This window comes from Triturus cristatus, chromosome 9 (assembly GCF_964204655.1).
Source record: "Triturus cristatus chromosome 9, aTriCri1.1, whole genome shotgun sequence".
Taxonomy (NCBI): Eukaryota; Metazoa; Chordata; class Amphibia; order Caudata; family Salamandridae; genus Triturus; species Triturus cristatus.
In genome coordinates this window covers 305889714-305908506 of record NC_140592.1, presented here as the reverse complement: position 1 = coordinate 305908506, position 18793 = coordinate 305889714, and the positions used below count along the sequence as shown (strand labels likewise).

Sequence of the window (18793 nt, the reverse complement as noted above, 5' to 3'; positions counted from 1 at the left end):
GACTGTTTGAACTGCTGTGTGTGTAAATCTACAGTCTGCCAAAAAAGAGTTAACAACACGCAGCGTGTGGCGTTTCTAATTTGGAGTGTTGCATTTGGAATATTTAGCAGCCGACTCTGGTCGTGGAAATGCCCCCCGCGGACCAAGCGGGTCCACGGCACCGATGAGTGAAGTGGTGCCAAAGGAGCAGCGTGTTCAATTGGCGGACATTAAGGAGGCAGTATCCATACCTGGTATGTTGCCCGCTAACCCATTGGGGTAAGGGACACTATTAGGAGCATGAAGGGTGGCTCCCACATGGGGTTTACACTTCTTTGAACTATGTTAACCAGAATGCACCGACGAACACCCCGACTGAGGCAGGACTTAAAGCCATGCTGCGATTACAGCGCTACTGATTGCCCACCTGATCTCCTTTGCCCAGCCAGTGAACAAGGAATGAGTTTTCTTGAAACGCGCATGGCATCCAGGGCGTACTGACTGCTTGAACTGCTGTGTGTGTAAATCTGCAGTCTGCCAAGAAAGAGTTAACAACACGCAGCGTGGGGAATTTCCAATTTGGAGTGTTGCATTTCGAATGTATATATATATATGTATATATATTTTATATATTTATAAACATATCTAAATTATTTTTTATAGAAATATTAAATATATATATATCATTTTTTATTTTTGTTAAATTCCCACAAAAACCCATATATGTCCATTCGTATACCAAAAACTAAACTTCCCCCAAAATTGTTAAATTACCTATACCACCCCAATACCCATACCCACTTAAATCTTAAATTACGCTTGGCACCCCAAAACCACCCTTTACCCTAATATTACCCTGCGCACCCCAAAACCCAAACCCACCCTGATCCCTAAAAATACCCCTGCACCCCAAAACCCTAACCCACCCTAACCCCTAAAAATACCCCTGCACCCCAAAACCCAAACAAACCCTGAAAATTCAAAATACCCCTGCACCCCAAATCCTAAACCCACCCTGTAGCCTAAAGATACCCCTTCACCCCAAAACCTAAACGCACCCTGAACCCTAAAATTACCCCCTACATCCTAAAACCCTAACCCACCCTGACCCCTAAAAATACCCAAGTACCCCAAAATCTAAACCCACCCTGACCCCTAAAAATACCCCAGCATCCCAAAACCTAAACGCACCCTGAACCCCAAAAATAGCCCAGCACCCCAAAATCTAAACCCACCCTAAAACCTAAAAATACCCCCTGCACCCCAAAACCCTAACCCACCTTGACCCCTAAAAATACCCCAAAACCCTAAAAATACCCCAGTACCCCAAAACCTAAACCCTCCCTAAACACTAAAAATACCCCTACAACCCAAAACCCTAACCCAACCTAAACCCTAAAAATGCCCCAGTAACCCAAAACTTAAACGCACCCTGAACCCTAAAAATACCCCCTACACCCCAAAACACTAACCCACCCTGACCCCTAAAAATACCCCAACACCCCAAAACCTAAACGCACCCTGAACCCTAAAAATACCCCCTGCACCCCAAAGCCCTAACCCACCCTGACCCCTAAAAATACCCCAACACCCCAAAACCCTAAACCCACCCTAAACCCTAGAAATACCCCAGTACCCCAAAACCTAAAACCACCCTAAACCCTAAAAATACCCCAACACCCCAAAACCCAAACATACACTTAACCCTAAAATTACCCCTGAACCCCTAAAACATATACCCCTACACCCCAAACCCAAAACCCTATACTTACCTTATACTTACATATAAAAAACATATGCTTTTACCATTCATGCATTTACAACGAATTTCGTTGTAAAAGCATGCGTGATAAAAGCATACAAAATGTAATGCAATGCTTTGTAATGGCATTGCGGAGTATTCGTAGTTGCGTTGTCATGATATGCGGGGTGATGGTATGCAGGGTAAAAGATTCGTTGTAATGGTTGTTTACCGAATATTTCACTTTGTAACCTTAATCATCACATATACATGTAAATTCATATGCCGGTTACAGAATGGTTATTTTTCTAACTTAGCATGGCTAAAGGCCTGAAGCTTTTGTGGATTTTAATGTTTAACATTCAATGTGAAATTTGTCTGCTTCATTGTTTTTTTCTCTCCTCTGCAGATGCAAGGCAGGCTCCATCAGCTAGTGATAAGGCTATTGTCCAATCTAGTGATAACAATGTACGGAATGGCTACATTGGCAAGAAAAAATATGTTAACGAGGATGGAGACGAGTTTCACGGCGGGAAGGAGTGCTCTAGGTCGATTGGTGTTCCAAGAGACTGTGGGAGAGAAGAAGAGTAGCCAATTGTTACTGTGGAGATGGAAATGCACTGTAGACAAGGACGTGGAGTTTCTTTGAACATTTTTCGGCAATTGGTATTGTTTTGCTAGTTAGGGTTCAGATGCCTTTAGATTACCCAGAGGTACAGACCTCACTACTATATCTCTGAGTGTGGTTTTATACTAAGCACTTGTCTTGACTGGAGTACTTGTAGTGAAGTCTCCAGTATGCTGACACCATTCTTTGACTAACAAGGGTTTTCCCTTCCATAGGGTAGAGTAGGATGTTTAGAAATTCTTAAGTTTACTCATAACTAGGCAGGAAGATTGAAATCTACAATTCAATTTGCAAATACTGTTTCTTATATTCTGCATCACTGCTACTGAGTTTTAAGTATGTTTCATGTTGCTTAGACTGAATTTCTTTAAGAGATTCTGACTCATTTTGGTGTTTTTATATTTTTATAATATGCTTTTGAGACTCATTTATATCAATTAATTTTTGAGTCTGTAATAAATTAACGTAACTTTCTTTATTAGTCTTGGATTTATTGTGTGACCTAACATGTTACACTGTTAATATATTTGTAGATTGATGTTTAATTCCCCTCTAACCTCTCAAGATACTACAAGATTTATCGACCAAAGAAGCAGATTTGTTTGAAGGGCCCAGGGCTCCATTACACAAATGATTTGTTCTAACAAACACTCTAACATTGAACCGCAACTCTGACAGAGGAACCCTCAGATACTACAGCACCTGAACTGCTATCCCTCTGTTATTGTCACCCCTCTATTTCTATTGGGGTTTGTGTGCACACTGGAAACGCACCCTCTGTCACAATGCAAGTCCTAAAAGAACCATAATCATGCAAAACAAAAGCACAGGTGCACCACACGTTAATTACAAGCTACAAATGTACACAGGTATGATTTGTATACAGTTTAGTTCTTGTGCAAAGTTTCTTTTTATTCCAAATTTCTTTTCTTAAAACGTGGTCATATACATGAAAATTTCCACATTGATACAGCCGACGCGTTTCGTCCTACTGGAGGACTTCTTCAGGGCATGAAGTAGCATTAAATGGGATGGTCACCATCGGTTCAAAAGATCAACGGAAAATCCAAAACGAAGCTGCAAGGGGAACTACCTATCTTATGTTCCCCCTGTAAGTCACAGTTATGCCGATAACTAAATAAACTTCAATCTATGACGTCAGGTGAGATATCTTTAATAAGAATAGAATCTCAATAAAACGGCGTACATATCATTTAGGGACTTGCAAAACTGCTGACGGATGCCCGATCCATTTACATTAATATCATATCTCCAGTCCCCAACAGAACCATAAACTGTAAGTTCGTAATTTGTCAGTTCTACTGCAGTGTACATATGCAGGGACAATTACCGATAATAATTATCCGAAAATTCATGCATAAGTTTTAGCATTGTACAGACACTGACCCCAAAACAATCCATGGTGAAAAAGCTTACTGTTGTGGAATTTGCAGCCATTGGGGTTAACAAACAGACTTTTATACACACAAGAAGCAGGGAGAAAACACTCAATAGAGACACAGAATGCCCATACAGTGCCTCACAACACACAACTCGAGGAGCCTCAAAACCACCTCGGAATTAGTCAAAACAAAATAAGACGCTCCTAATAGGGAAGATATAACTAGACACACTTTAACAGAGAAGCTACCCAGCACTCCCACATGTTTCCTAAACAAACTGGAGATTGTAAAGATATCCCATTAACAAACATCCTCCATGTTTTCCATAATAAAATGCTCTGAGACTACAGCTGCATTGAGCAGGTATTGTCACAACTCAACAGTAGTCATCAGCAGATGCTGCAGAACATTAAAGAAGTAAATATTCAGGCAACTGGCAAAGCATCTGTAATGATATTACAAGGAATTATTGTTTTAAATATACATTGTGAGACACAAATATGTCAAAAACATTGTAAAGTCAAAAAAGATCAAGGTAGAGAATATAGAAAGTAAGAATATATATTTGTAAGTCTTAGGTATCAGTTTGTAAATATATTTGTATATATGTTTTTATTATTTAGATCATTTGTATTCGTTTTTGTGTGATACATTGCTTTAGTGTACTTTTTGGATAAAGTAAAACAAAAAATCTGAAATATATTACTGTATGTCAATATTTTAGTGGGTTGTTGGATTAGTGGGTGGTTATGTGGGAAGTGTTTCGAATATTTATTTTTCAATTGATTATGATTATTTTTATGCTTTAATGTATTAATTAGATCATTAATTGTGTATTTGGTGTTATTTAATAAATCATTTTAAATCCTTCGTCATTTGGTAATTGGTTAATTGATTATGTTAAATTTGTTATTGTTTATTTAATAATTTGTATATGGTTTAATTACATTTAAGGTTTTTGTGCAATAATTAATTTTACACAGTTATTAATTTTAAAAATAACATTTACTTTTTTGTTATGAATTTAACTTGTTTTTGTAGTTGTTGAAACTTTAGGGAAATTATTAATGAAGCACTTTCAATCTATTTCTTTCATATTTTAAATTGATAAAATGTTTTAAATAAGTATATGTATATTTTATATGTTAATTTCATGGCTTTAGTTTGTAATAAATATAAATGATATAATTTTACAAATAATAATTAGATGATTTTACAGATATGTTTATATGTTTGTCTTATTTGTAACTTATTTTGTATAAATTTTGGGTAGGAAAAATTAATTAACTCTGACACCTTCAAAGAAAAAATACTCTCTATACTGTTGCTTAGGTTGGAGTCGAATTTTTTAAATTATTTTATAGCATACATTTGTATTTTATGCCAGCAAGCTATGATTTTTAAATAATTTTTATATTGAGTATATATATTCAAAATGTGATATTATTTGTAATGTATAGTGAATATAGCCTTATAGCCCGCCGTAGCGGGCTATACCGGCTATTAAAGGCCCGCTGCAGCGTTAAAGGCCCGAGCCGGAGGCGAGGGACTTTAACAAAATCAGCGGGACTTTAATAGCGGTATAGCCCTGCTACGAAGGGCTATAAGGCTATTAGAACATTCTGCCAGTAGAGGGCAGAATGTTCTTACAAATTAGACAAAGGCTTCTCGAAGCTCGAGGGGATTTAAATCCCCTCGAACTTCGAGAGACTTTTCTAAAACATTGGAATGTTGCTCTGCGGGCCTTTACCGGCCCGTAGAAGCACGGAGTACTCCATTGTCTACAATGGAGTGCTCCACATTCCAATGTTCTAATAATAGTTAAAGATTCGATGAGCGTAGCTACTTTTCAACAATATTGTTATCTTGTATATTTTTGATATCAGTATATTTGACTTTTCATACATAGAAAGTACTTAAAGTTATATTTGTGTCCTCAATATTTTTTTACTCTATTTATGTCACCACAGATTTTGTTGAGGATATTTGAGCAAACCACCACCACACCATCACCCTGATAACAGTGCAATTCTAGGCAAGAGCTTTGCCTGTTAGTGGTACATAAGTTCTCCTCAGATTTCCAACTGGATTCTTGTGTAAGTTGCAATTCCTGACATTTGGTTAAAACGCGCAACGCTCTACTGCAATTGTTATTAGGTTCACTATACATAATTTCTTATTGGAAAATAAATCAACAAGCCACAATGGTTTCCCTGCAGGTGGTCCGGAAAATTCAAGATATTTAGTTGCAATGAAAACAGGAAATACACTCAAGGGAAGCAGGGGAAATGCTGCTGGTTACATTAAAATCCAAATTAAGTCAATAGACACCATTAGGAGTTGTTAACCATTTCTGAGACAACTGGAATCAAATGGAATTTTCTTCAGTAAACTCCGATGTAATATGGGAAGGATGGTACTTTCTTAGTTTACTAATGACAAGTAACTGCTAGTAGAATATTTAGAATTGCTCAGTACACCTATAGACCTCTTAGCTGGTCAAGCCCTACACCAAGCTCTTTGATAGGTTCACTGGAGACTAGTTTTAGGAATCAAGAGGCTCATTAGGATGGCGAGCGGATTTGATCCGTCCGCCTCCGTAGCGGTGATTGGGTCCGACCGCCATGCATGCAGCGGTTTCACCCATCCAATTATGATGGGACTGCCACTGCTGCGGTTGGATTCCGCACCGTTAACATTGCGGCGGTGGCTGCTGACAGTAGCACTGCGGCGATGTCAAAAAGAGCATGTTGTGCATTTCACTGCACTACGTGGCAGGCACTACACTGTGCCTGCCACTTGGTGCAGTGAAATGTATGGGGGTACCATGCCCGGTGAACTCACAACCCCCCAACAGCAACTGGCCCCGGAAGACATTCTCTGCCAGCCTATCAATGGTCAACCGCCACAGAAAGGCTGGCTTCCGCTGGCATCATAATTGTGCCGGCGGAGCCTGCTTGGCTCCGCCGCCATTGTGAGCATGCTGACCGCTCCACCGGGCAATCGTGACGATTGCTACCGGCGGAAAAGCGTCGGACGGACTTTCCCTCCGCCACGGTACCCACCACCATCCTAATTGGGCAGTGGGTAAATCCTGTGCGATTGCGGAAGGACCGCCACCGCCGGCCCGGCGGTGGCAGTCCTTCCGCCATCCTAATCAACCCCCAAATGTTTGCTGATGCACAGTGCAGTGACTGATTACTAATACAAGACCTGCACCCATGTCAAGATTTCCCTCACTGCTTTATGTATTTGTTAACTTTTCCACAGCATTCTACACTATGAATCTTTCTCAATTCTGAACAACAATGACTAATTGAGCTCTACCCTATTGACTGAGAGAAGTTCCTAGAGACGGACAAGATGTAGAGCTAACCTGTTCTAAGCACGGGTAGATCCCTCGCTTGGTGGACTCTGCTTTATTAGAAAAAAGCAGCAGTGTTAGGAAATGTTATTCTGATATCTGGTGCTCTTATTAGAGATTTGGTGCTTAATCTTCGCTGCTGTTAGAAAAAAACCTATTTGTAAAATTACATCTAGCATAGATGGTGGCCCCATTTGGTTTGGTCATGTAACAACCAACCTGGATGTCCTAGAGGTGAAACCCTGGAGGTGTGCCTTAGAGCTTGGACATCACTGCTCTCTGGGGTGAAACCTTAGCAACTGTACATTATTATCCATGTGATATAAAATGTGTGCGTGCTCACTCCCTTTTGGCATTTGTTATAATGTTAGGTATGCACAGTGAAGTGACCAGCTTCACAGTAGATTGGATGCCGGGAGACTCGATGCCGTGCGGAAGGGGTTGGTACCTTGCTTTGGCCATTACAGTTTGAGACGTCCTACTATCATGCAAACCCCACAAAATGTGACTTCAACTCTGCCACTAGCCGGAGGACAAATGTAAAAAATGCTTACTAAATGGATGTTTGACCTCAATGTGGTAGGCAATGTCCATCACTAACCAGTTATCCATGCTATGTAAGGCTGACGTTGAAACATGTAATCGTCTTGTGTTCTGATGGTCATATTAATGATGTTACCTACTACCATGTCACTCTTGTTCCTTATGTAATTTACTTCGCTCTATTGTAAAGTGCTCTGACACCTCTGGATAATGTACACGCTAAATAAAAACACATATATAAATAAATAAAATTACGTCAGCTTACAATATTTGGGAAATGTTTGTTTACAAGCTGTTAAAAGATAGTCAGGGGATTTCTATCTATTATGCAGACCTTAAGTGGGGCACAGGGTAACTTCTCGTCTGTAGATGGCATGTCAGGCAGTGCTTAATTTGAACTGGTGGTGCAGGTGGGGACCACCATCACTCATATTTCGAGACTTGCACTGACCCCAGAACAAGAGAACCTACAAGAGTGAGATAAGGTGGAAGGGAATGTAGGGTGGTAGAAGGAAGAGGCATGAGGTAGGCTCAAGACTACTCAGTCTTGGTGTGCCGCAATCCTGACCTTCAGAAGCACACGCCAAGGGCTACTGAGCAAAACTTTGGACTCCGGCCCTCATTATTTTACACATTAAACACTGATTCCTGGCATAAGCGTGATATTTGATGTCACTCTTTAAAGGTCTTAGCTAACCAAATGGAGATCAGTACAAATTACTATTTTGTAAAAGCATTTTCATATATTGATAGTTCAAAATATATTATTAGGTTATGGATGTATACATGAAGCTTGTATTTTTTATTCTTTTAATCCAAAATAACGTTTTTAAATATTTTCATTACATTTGATAAAATACAAGTGGAGCAGTTAAAAACACATTTAACTGGTAATTAATCCTCATCAGGGAAGTGTGAATAAAATGTCCCGAGTAGGCGCATCAAAGGCTGAGATTAACCAGATTTTGACTGAAAGGAAATTACAATCAGATTTGAACATGTGAACAGCTTTATTGTATGCTGTTTCTGCAAAGGTAAAATGATGGCATTTAGGGTGAAGGACTTGGCATAGAGATTGATCTTTTTTCCAGGAGAACTGCAGGCAAATCCTTGTAGCTTTGACTTTTATATCAGATGCGACTTTTAGGGCCTCATTACGTTGTCGGGGGAATCACTTCCGCCCGACACCTCATTGGTCATGGGACTGACAAACACCCGGTCGGCGGTCCTGATCGCTTTATTAGGATGTCGCATTCCTACATTTTACAATGGGAGCATGCAGTCCGGCTGTAAACTGGCCGTAATGCATGTTCCCATAATATAATAGGAGGTGTGATTCATCCCTGCACCCCTTGGTAGGCACCGCACCGTAATCTGCCCCTAAATGTCACACTGTTGTACCTGTTAGTTCTCTAGCCTTTTGTCAGGATTCAGGGTAAGATACCACACAAGAGAGTTGGAAAACATGCTATACGGAAGAGATGGAGAATGGGGCAATGGAGACTACAATCAAGGAGGAAAATAGCTTTCAGGGTAGGGTCTAAAACAAGCAGCCCCCGCCATCAGAGGGCTGGTAGTAGACTTCCATTTCAGAGAGGGCAGAGCTCTTTAAAGGGTTTGCTTTTTGTATTTTGACTCAGCTGCTGATTTTTGAACTTGCTCTAGATTTCCACTGTGAGTTTCTTGAGTCGAAGAGAAACTTGTTTTTGACCTGGATTCCCATTTCCCCTTTCAGTTTGGTGACTATGATTAAAGCGTCCGGTGGAGTGCAGGCTACCCCTCTGCAGTTCTTAGGCAATTTTCTGGGTTTGCTTGGAGTCTAGTTACAGTGTCAGCTCACACTGGGTAATTCGCCTCACATGTTTCTATAGTACTTACCTTTTCTCAGAACCCTTCTTCCATTAGCTGATACTCACTGTCTTTTGCTTTCTCTCTTGACAGTGAGTTGTCTTGTGCCTCTATGACTCAGTGATTTGATATCTCAGAATGTCCATTTCAGGTCTTCTACCAACATCCAGCTGGAAATGAGGGCTCTTTCTTTTTCTAATCCCATATCTCCCTTTCCCATTTTTAGAATCTGGCGTTACCTTCTTTCCTGGAATGTGATACAGGTATTAGTACCACCTATCAGAGGATAAGACAGGATTAACTTCCCTGTCCTTTATGTTTAAGTTTAATAATAAGTTTATTGTCAGGCTACTTAAAACCATTACAATCTGTAATAGCATCGTCAATATTAAAAAAGTTCCAGATTACAAGGTATTGATACATCTGCTGATAGAGCGTAACAGACGATTATCGTAAGAGCGAGATATGTCAAAAGTACCTCAACTGACTTACAAACATTTTGCATGTGCCACTAGAACCGACAGCTGCTCTGATGACTAAAAAACAAAGTGCAAAGTAAAGTATAAAAAAGAGCAGAAAACTTTTATTAGCGGGAATTAGGCACAAAAGCGTAATACGCCCACCAGGACCTGGCGGCTGTGGTACACTGTGCTACTGTTGATTATGCCAATAGCAACAATTGCTCCAAAAACTGATCAAAGCATGAGTACAATATGTAGAAAGGCAGCAAAGCGTGATGTTCCCTGAGGGGGCTAGGTCCTTGCTTACTCAAGCTGCTTAACAGAGTTCATAATTATGTGGAACGTAAAGTGTATTTGCAGCGCCTTTCTTACAGTACCAGAAGGCTTCTTATGCTAACTTGACTGTGAGCAAAGTTCAAGAAAATCAAGTTCTTAGCCTCGAGACAGCTGACTGGAGAGATTTGCCAAGACATGATGTTGGCTGGTGGAAGGGCCAGGTATGTGCTTGAACTGGCGGCTGGAGCCACGCCAAAAGTTGTTATCCTCAGGCTTAACTTCTTGGCTGCTAGGGCCATGAACTTAACCAGCCGAATGTTTAGATTGGTATGGTTAGACCTGAGGGCATCAATGATTGCCTGCCGGCATGTACAAGCTCTTAGTGTATTCCATTCCAGTCTTACATGTGCTATGCACTCCACTAGCATGGCAGGGCAGCTGCAAACAATGTGCTGAAGAGATTCTTCATACATACAGCAGCCCCTGCACAACGTGATTTTCGAAGGTCATCACCACCTGGCCAGGTGTTTCAGCTAAGGCCACTGCTCAAGCCTGAGGTCCATGAAATTCAGATTTTTGAATTTTGAATACGTACAGGCCAAATAGGATTGGTGATGCCCTAGCTGACAGGAATTAATGAGAGCTCAAGCATGGATGGGGTTCGCTAGGCCATCCATGTCGGCCTGACGTGAGAGGAGACGCACTCTCCTTTTGATATTTGTCTTGAAGGCGTTTTGACTCACTTGTGTGGCCCACAGCTCTACTGTGTTCAGAAGACTACAGCTGGCCTCAAGGTGTGTGGAGTGTGCTTGTCTGGAGCCACCTGATTGAATCTCATCCCACAGTAGGGCCTCCAAATTTCCTCTCCAAGCAAGCTGAAGTCTGTAGCAAAGGTTTAAAATGCTCCTGCCTTGCTAACCGCTGGTCAAGAAGGCCGAATTCCAGTGGGACTTGAGCGACTGTTGAAGATCCAGACCATGTAGATCTTAGTAACCAGCTTGTTTAGAAGCCTGCCTACTCTCCACAACAGAACTTTATTGCCATAAACCAAAGAAGGACTCACTTTTGCACTCAGAACCTCCAGAAGTGGGTCAAGGCTCATTCCCCACAATGAGCTTGATAGTTTTGAAAAGGTTGACAGGAGGACGAAGACCTTGGTTTCCACAATCTCCATATGCCGGGCGAAGGAGTACCTTGCATCAATTGTAACACCCAAGTGTTTGTAAGTCTGCTCCTTCGTGAACTTATTGTCATTGAGGATTGCCAGCAGTCCATCTTGTTGATTTTCCTGCCCAGAATTTGAATCTTGAGTTTCCATAGAATGACCCAGGCTGTTGGCACTGGAATAAGAGATAGCTAACAGATTTAATGAGGTGCAAGACTGTTCAACAAGCCCAGTTTGGTTCATCAGGATTAAGCCCGTCGACTCGGGCAATTGACACAAGTCCTCCATTAGTAGGCTAGCGAAGAACTTTGTTTCATTCTCCGGAAGCGCAATCAACCTGCAATTGATAAGATAGAATTTAAAGCCATCTTTAGAAATTGGTTGAATAATGGCGCCACGCCAAGAGTCTGGTATTAGAGTGTTCCTTAAAAGGTAATCTAATAGTGGAGTGAGACTACCAGCCCAGAAGTGGATGTCCTACTTAAAAAGGGCCTGGGGAAGACCATTTGGCCCAGGAGCGCCTTCTGATCTGGCCTTCACCAAGATCAGATTCATCTGGCGCATCAGTGAAGGCAGGTCTTCAGTAGAGGGAGTGAAGCAATCAGGACATTAGCGTCTAGTGGGACTGACAGCCTCTGTGATGCTTATTGGGCACAGCTTGTTCCCTTGCTGGATGGTATGACAGTCTAAGCTTTCTACAGAGTCATTGGGCATGCAGTGTGCCAGAAAGGTTGACATTGGTACTGCCAGCTCTGGCCGTACCATTCACTTGTCAGTTTATCAAGACCCAGAAATTCTTGGAGTTACTCTTTTACTTTCATGCAAGAGTCTCGTCCAGAACTGATCTTGCGTCTGGTCTTTTCGGCCCAAACTGCTTGCTTGAAGTGTTTCTGCTGCAACTTGAGCCCAGTCACTAGACCTTTATTGCCTGTATCTTTGTGAACTGCTCTCAGAGTGGCGTTCAGGGTTTTCCTTTATTCAATCGGAGCGTCTATGGACTATGATTGAGGGCAGCGAGCTCCACTGGGCCCTAGAGAGGTGGTGTGACTCCATCTGCTGGCTGAAAAAGTGAGAACTAATTAGTTTTTTAGGATGGAGTATATTTCTTGCTGTGCTACAGCTGGCACAGTCTGCTGCTTTATAAGAACCACAGGGTAGGATGTTTCTTTCGAATCTCCACTTGGACGAATAACAACTTGCTCATACTTAACAATGATGAGACCTAGGTTATGGTGCTGGGCAAGGACACACAGCTTTGGAGTCCACAACATTGGCCGGAGTCCCTGGGGCCCCTTCCAGGGACTGTCACCAAAAGTAGAAAACCTGGGCTTTTAGTTGGATGAAAAGCTTTCCATAAGGCCTCAGGTGGTCCAGGTGGCCTCCCCTTGCTTTGCTGAACTGGGTGAGAAAGATTATTTCAATGATTCCCCACTCAGCACAAAGAACAGTGATCCAAGTTCTAATACTTTCAAGAGTAGACTATGGCAATATTCAGAATTTAGGAATTGACAAGGCCTCCATCTGCCTCTTACAGGTAGTGCAGAATGCTGCTGCCAGACTCTTGTACCGGCTCCCAAAAACATGCTTTCGCTTCACACCTCCTCGGCGAGCTTCAATGGCTCACTGTTGAAAAGAGATTACAATTTAAAGCCTTGTATTTTATGTACAAGGCCAGAGCTGGATTAGGCCCACGGTATATCCAGGATTTGGTAGTACTGTACCAGTCTACACAGACGCTGAGATCACTCAATCATGCCTTGTGCACCGTGCCTAGAATCCTCTTGTCTCCCATGGAAGATCGTTCCTTTACAAATTTGGGCCCAAAATTGCGGAACGCCCTTCCGAAATTCTTGAGACACTGCACTTCACTACTGGCTTTTCGTAAGAACCTGAAGACATGGTTGATTTAATCCAACAGTTGGACATCTCTACCTATGCTTAGTGCTGGGAAACCCTGTGGGTAGCTGCGTACTTTGTAAGTTTATATAATCATAAATAATTTCATTGTAATAGAGACCCACGGAAGTGTGATGAGGTGGAGGAGAGAAGGCAGGTAAAGTAAAAATCTGGGATAAATGGAAACTCTATTGTAACCTGAGGACAGGATGACAGGTTCACCTAAAGAACTAGTCTGTGTTAATACAAAGTAATGGAGGGACCAAAGCTGAGAACACATGCACACTCACTGTCCCAGCTGAAGGATTGCCTCAAAAAGGTCACATTCCAAGACACAAATTGAGATGGGAGGAGTGCATGTCCTTAAAGGGTGGTCCAATACCCAATACCAAGGTAAAATCCCAAGGAGTTATTTGAATCAACATATGAAGAACGTTGCTTTGTAAATCTTTCAGAAACATAGCCCCTAGTTTTGAACTAGGCGCTATATAGTTTTACACCCGGAGAGTGACACTACAAATTGCAAACTGTAATCTGTCTGAGTCTGTAATGAGTCAATGTATCTTTCATTATAGTACGCTACAAAGGATGACCATCAGTTCAGATCAAAGGCCTACATGCTGCTGAAAGGAATTCCAATACTTTTTGGAAAAAATGGTAAGACAGATAGGCTATCACCTAAATATTGATATCAGTATTACAACTTATTTTTGGAATATCTATATTTTAATCACCTTCTCTACATTTGCTTTACCGTAACACAAAGATCATCTTTTCTTACTCCTTTCAGGACTTTACACAAAGAAATTATCTCCAAAACTGTTTTGTTTTCTCTCTTCATTCTTATAAAAAAGTCAAATATTCAAAAAATCATACTTATACATTAAAATCAATTAATATATATATGTATCAATACACCTTCGTAAATTTAAAAAAAACTGTTGATTTAAATATAATCAGGCAACTGAATCTTTCGTACCAAGATTAGGTATATCCTCGTTACATCTTTAATCAAGTTTGATGAATAATAAGATCATTGAAACAGAAGTTAACTAATTAATCAGCTAAAAAGGAATTTAATCACAAATTTCATTAAAACATAAATAAATAACACCAATTTAGAGTTTTTTAAACACCTGTTGCACAGGAGACTAGCTATAGATTGTGTTTACCTTTAAATGGATGCTGTTAGACATGGAATCTTTTGGCATGGTTTGCTCCGTCTTTTTGCTTTTGACCTTCTGCTTTTGCGTGTGTGCTGACTTTTGATTTTGCTGGCTTTAGGGATCTGGGCACTTCCCCACTGCTAACCAGTGCTCAAGTGCAAGTGCTCTGTGTCTAAAACTTGATAATAATTGTTTTCTCCATGATTGTCGTATTTGATTTACTAGTAAGTCCCTAGTACAGTGCATCGTGTGCACCCAGGGCCTGTAACTCGCATGCTACTAGTGGGCCGGCAGCACTAATTGTGCCACCCATATAAGTAGCCTTACAAACCTGTCTCAGGCCTGTACCTGTGGGGGCAGTTTTTAAACTGTCATGTCGACCTGGCAAGTGCACACACTTGCCAGGCCCAAACCTTCCCTTTTATTAAAGGTAGGGCATCCAATGGTAGGCCACAGTAGCTCCATGGGAAGGGTGCAGTGTATTTAAGAGGTAAGACATGTACTTGTGGGTTTTAAATGTCCTGCAAGTGAAATACTGCTACATTCGGTTTTCACTAAGCCAGCGGTGGCTCCTCTGCAATGGCGGAGAAGCGTCGCCTCACTGCCTGCCTCACAGCCAGCAAACATAAAATAAAACAATGTTCTTGATTCGCTTTATTCTTTATTTGCAGGCTCTTAGCCAGCTCTGTTGGGAGGGGCGGGTCCGAGGCATGGGAAGGGGAGGACTGCTACATGCACTCCACTCCCTAAGTGCTCATGTGTGTTTGGCCGGCCAGCTCAGGCCGACCAAAACACACATGCGCACTTAGGGTTCTCTAGCCCGGCTGCATAGAGCATCCGGGCTGGAGAAACCCCCAAAGACTCTCTGGCCTGAGCGGAGCATCTTTCTAGCCCGCTCAGGCCAATCCATGTGCTTCTCTGCAGCACGGGCATTGGATAGGGGATGCTGGGACCCAGGAAGAGGAGAGGTGGTGCGAAACTGGAGGCTACCGGAGGCAAAAGGTACGTTTTTTAAAATGTATTATTTCTAGAACCATCCCACGAGTGATCCCCCCCCCACACTCCGTTGTGGAGGCCATCACTGACTATGGCGTGGTCTATTTCTACCACAGGTTAGCATTGGAGCTGTCTGGTAATGTCGTACCAATGTATCTTCCAATTGGGAATAGATATAAAATTGGAGTTTAGTGTCTCTGAACAATTTAAAAAACATATCTTTTAGAGAAGGTGGTTTTTAGATTGCAGGTCTGAAAATGCCACTTTTAGAAAGTCAACAAGAAATGGAGCGAAATTTCATTCCAAGCCGGACGCACTGCACAATCCATATTCCTCAATGAGAATGCCATAATTTTATCCATGTTAATATCAAGTTTATTCAACTTATTTCAAACTCTTATAATGCTTGTTTCCTTTTATCATGTTACATGTGAGGCGCTTATGTATCATAAGCTTCAAATGCGGCAGATATGCCCATCCAGGCCTTTTTCCACAGCATGGCACATACATAATACATCCTTAGTGATTGATCTTGTTTACCCAATGCATTTCGGCTTTTCCGTAAGCTTTCGTCAGGGGTTCACCACAAGTTTTAAAAAAACCAACGTTAAATTGTGAATTCAAACTTCTACATATACACAAAGTAAAACAGGTCATCGAAGAAAATCATCAAAAACAGGAAATATACTTTGTTTTTACAATACATTCCATGACCAACGTTTTCCCTCTAAGTGCGTAACTGCACGCTTTCAACAGGTGCCCTAGGTAACCTCTATCAGAAACTTAACTCTTCAGTATTTTACCATATTCTAATCAGGAACCCACCAAAACCATGACCCTTAACCTCATGTTAAACCATATCGCCTGTTAAACATTCCCCATCAACCAAACGATGTAAACTATCCCCCATACCTTCATTCTCTATAAGTATGATCTCCTTCACAGCGCGATACCTCTGCGTTTTAGAAAGTCAGCATTTTCTTACTTAAGCATTCTGTGCCTCTGCTTGTCCCTAAAATACATTTCTGGGTTGGTTGACAGTTGGGATTTGTGAATTCACTCTAGACAGTCATACACAAAGGGAGCTGCGGTGTGCCCTGCATATCTTGATGGCCCATCACCAGGATGATGAGCCTTCCTGAGCTAGAGTGGTGGGAGGAGCTGACACTTGCACCTGAATAGGGCTATGCCTGTACCCACACAAGGAAGTCTCCGTCCCCTGTAGCATTTCTGGTGCCAGGACCAGGAAGGGCAAGATCTTGGGCACCACAAAGACCTTTCTTTGAACTCTCCCTACTTCAAAGGCTAAAATGGGTATAACTACTGGACCTCTGACACCATAAACTCGGAACACTTCTGGACTCGGGACGGTCTGCCAGGAAGAATAGCTGTTGGGCTGCCAGGAGGGACTTTCACTTTGCTGTGTTGGACTGCTGATTCTGTCCTGGGAGTGAGAGAACTGGACTTTGCTCTCTACATACTGCTTTCTACATTTTCTCCAAGGTCTTTAGTTGAGTTTACTTCCTGTTGGACGCCTCAGGTCCATCAAAGACTTCACCTGTAGTAACTGGGCTTGTCTGCTGAGAGCCCTGCTTGCCATGTGGTGTCAATTCCAGTTCCTGGGCCCTTGGAAGTGAGATCCGTGCTACAAGAAGAAACCAACACCGTGCAACTTTGGAACCAGCGCCTGTCTGCAATTCTGACACCGTGCCGCTGCCTGCACAAATGCCAGGGTCCTCGCTAAACGCAACGATGGCCACTTACAACACAGACACCGACGATGCCGCAGCGCCTTTGAAGAGTTGCCATGCACCACATCACTGTAGTTCGTGACGCCCCACTCCGACTTGGCTGCCACAGCTGGGGCCTAGTGGCTCGACCTCAACACCGCAAAACCGGGGCCTCGCAGCTTGACCGCCAACTTCATCACCGATACTACACAGCAGTAAGGAACCGAGGTACTGCACCTGCAACCAACAAATTATCTCCCCGGGTGCCTTGCATTATCCCCAGGCATTAGCGGCTCAATGACCCTGCACGGCCTCCAGGAACCGATGCATCACTTGGTACAGTGACGCCTCACCTCCTTTGCGCAACGCACCGTCCCGAGCGCCAGCATGCCAATGACCCTGCACAGCACTAAGGGACCAAAGCATCACCTGCTTTCACTACACCTCACCTCCCCTGCGCCTCGTGCCATAGTTGATTTTGGTGAAAACAAGAACAAGGGGCACCCTACTCATTAGGAACTAGGGTATGTCATGTGTAACAGAAACAACAGTTCCAGCCTTTGTTGTACAAATCTGATAAAAAGAATTAATTTGAACAGAAAGTCTGCAAGGCCCTCTTTCTTTCTTTCTGACATCACCTTAACCCGTTTTTGTGATTGCAATTGTGCATTTGATTATTATTATAGATTAGCCTAACTTTCTGCTCGAACCGTTGTTTCCGTTACACATAGTTGATTTTGGGACATATCCAAGGTATTGTGCTGGGGTCTGCTTAACTCCTGTATCTGGCCCACATTCCCAGGTGGACGGACTGAACTTGTGGATTGGTCCTGGTCAAGCACGACCCTATAGCCCCAGTCGAAACTATTGTTTCCTAAGAAATAGAACTTTGCTTAATATTGAATGCTTCATAACTTGACTTGTGTATGTTGGAGTTTTGTGATTTTTGGTCTCGTTTTGCTCAGATAAATATTGGCTATTTTTCTAAACTGGTGTCGAGTAATTTTGGATTCTTTTCACTATGTTACTGGGTGTGTGTGTGGGTGTACAAATACTTTACTCATTACCTCTGAGAATAAGTGTGACTGCTCTTGCCAAGCTACCAATGATGTGAGCACGAGTTATTCTTAGTGTGCAGACTACATACTCTGACTATAGGGAGGCTCCCTGCTTAGACTGGCCACAAACCACTGCCAACTACAGACCCCGGTTCTAACATATACTATAAACACATTTTGATCCTGAAGAAGGTAATATTTAGTATCCAAAACTTTGTTAGCAAAGTACAGAGACAATACCAGATGAATGGTAGCTGTCAGTTTAGAGACATGAATTTACATGCTTAGACATCTTAAAAGTATTTTATTAATACAACAATATGTTTTTTGTCTCTAACCAGGGATATGATATTCTTTCTTAATGTATGAATGAATATGTTGCCTGATAATATGTAGCTAGACTGATTTGAAATGTATTAAGATGTGTCATATTCATAAATTGAGTATTAAGACACTATAAATATAAGGTACTGCCTGAAAGATTGAACTGTTGGGATATGGAAGTAGATAACCTGGTGGACCAGGTTTATGACCCTTGT

At 41.9% G+C, this 18793-nt stretch overlaps 1 protein-coding gene across 2 annotated transcripts in view; it reads right to left on the bottom strand.

The window, feature by feature from the left end:
• Window positions 1-18793, bottom strand: part of LOC146797787 (cytoglobin-1-like) — a 188865-nt gene that overhangs the window by 99743 nt on the left and 70329 nt on the right. The window lies entirely within an intron of this gene.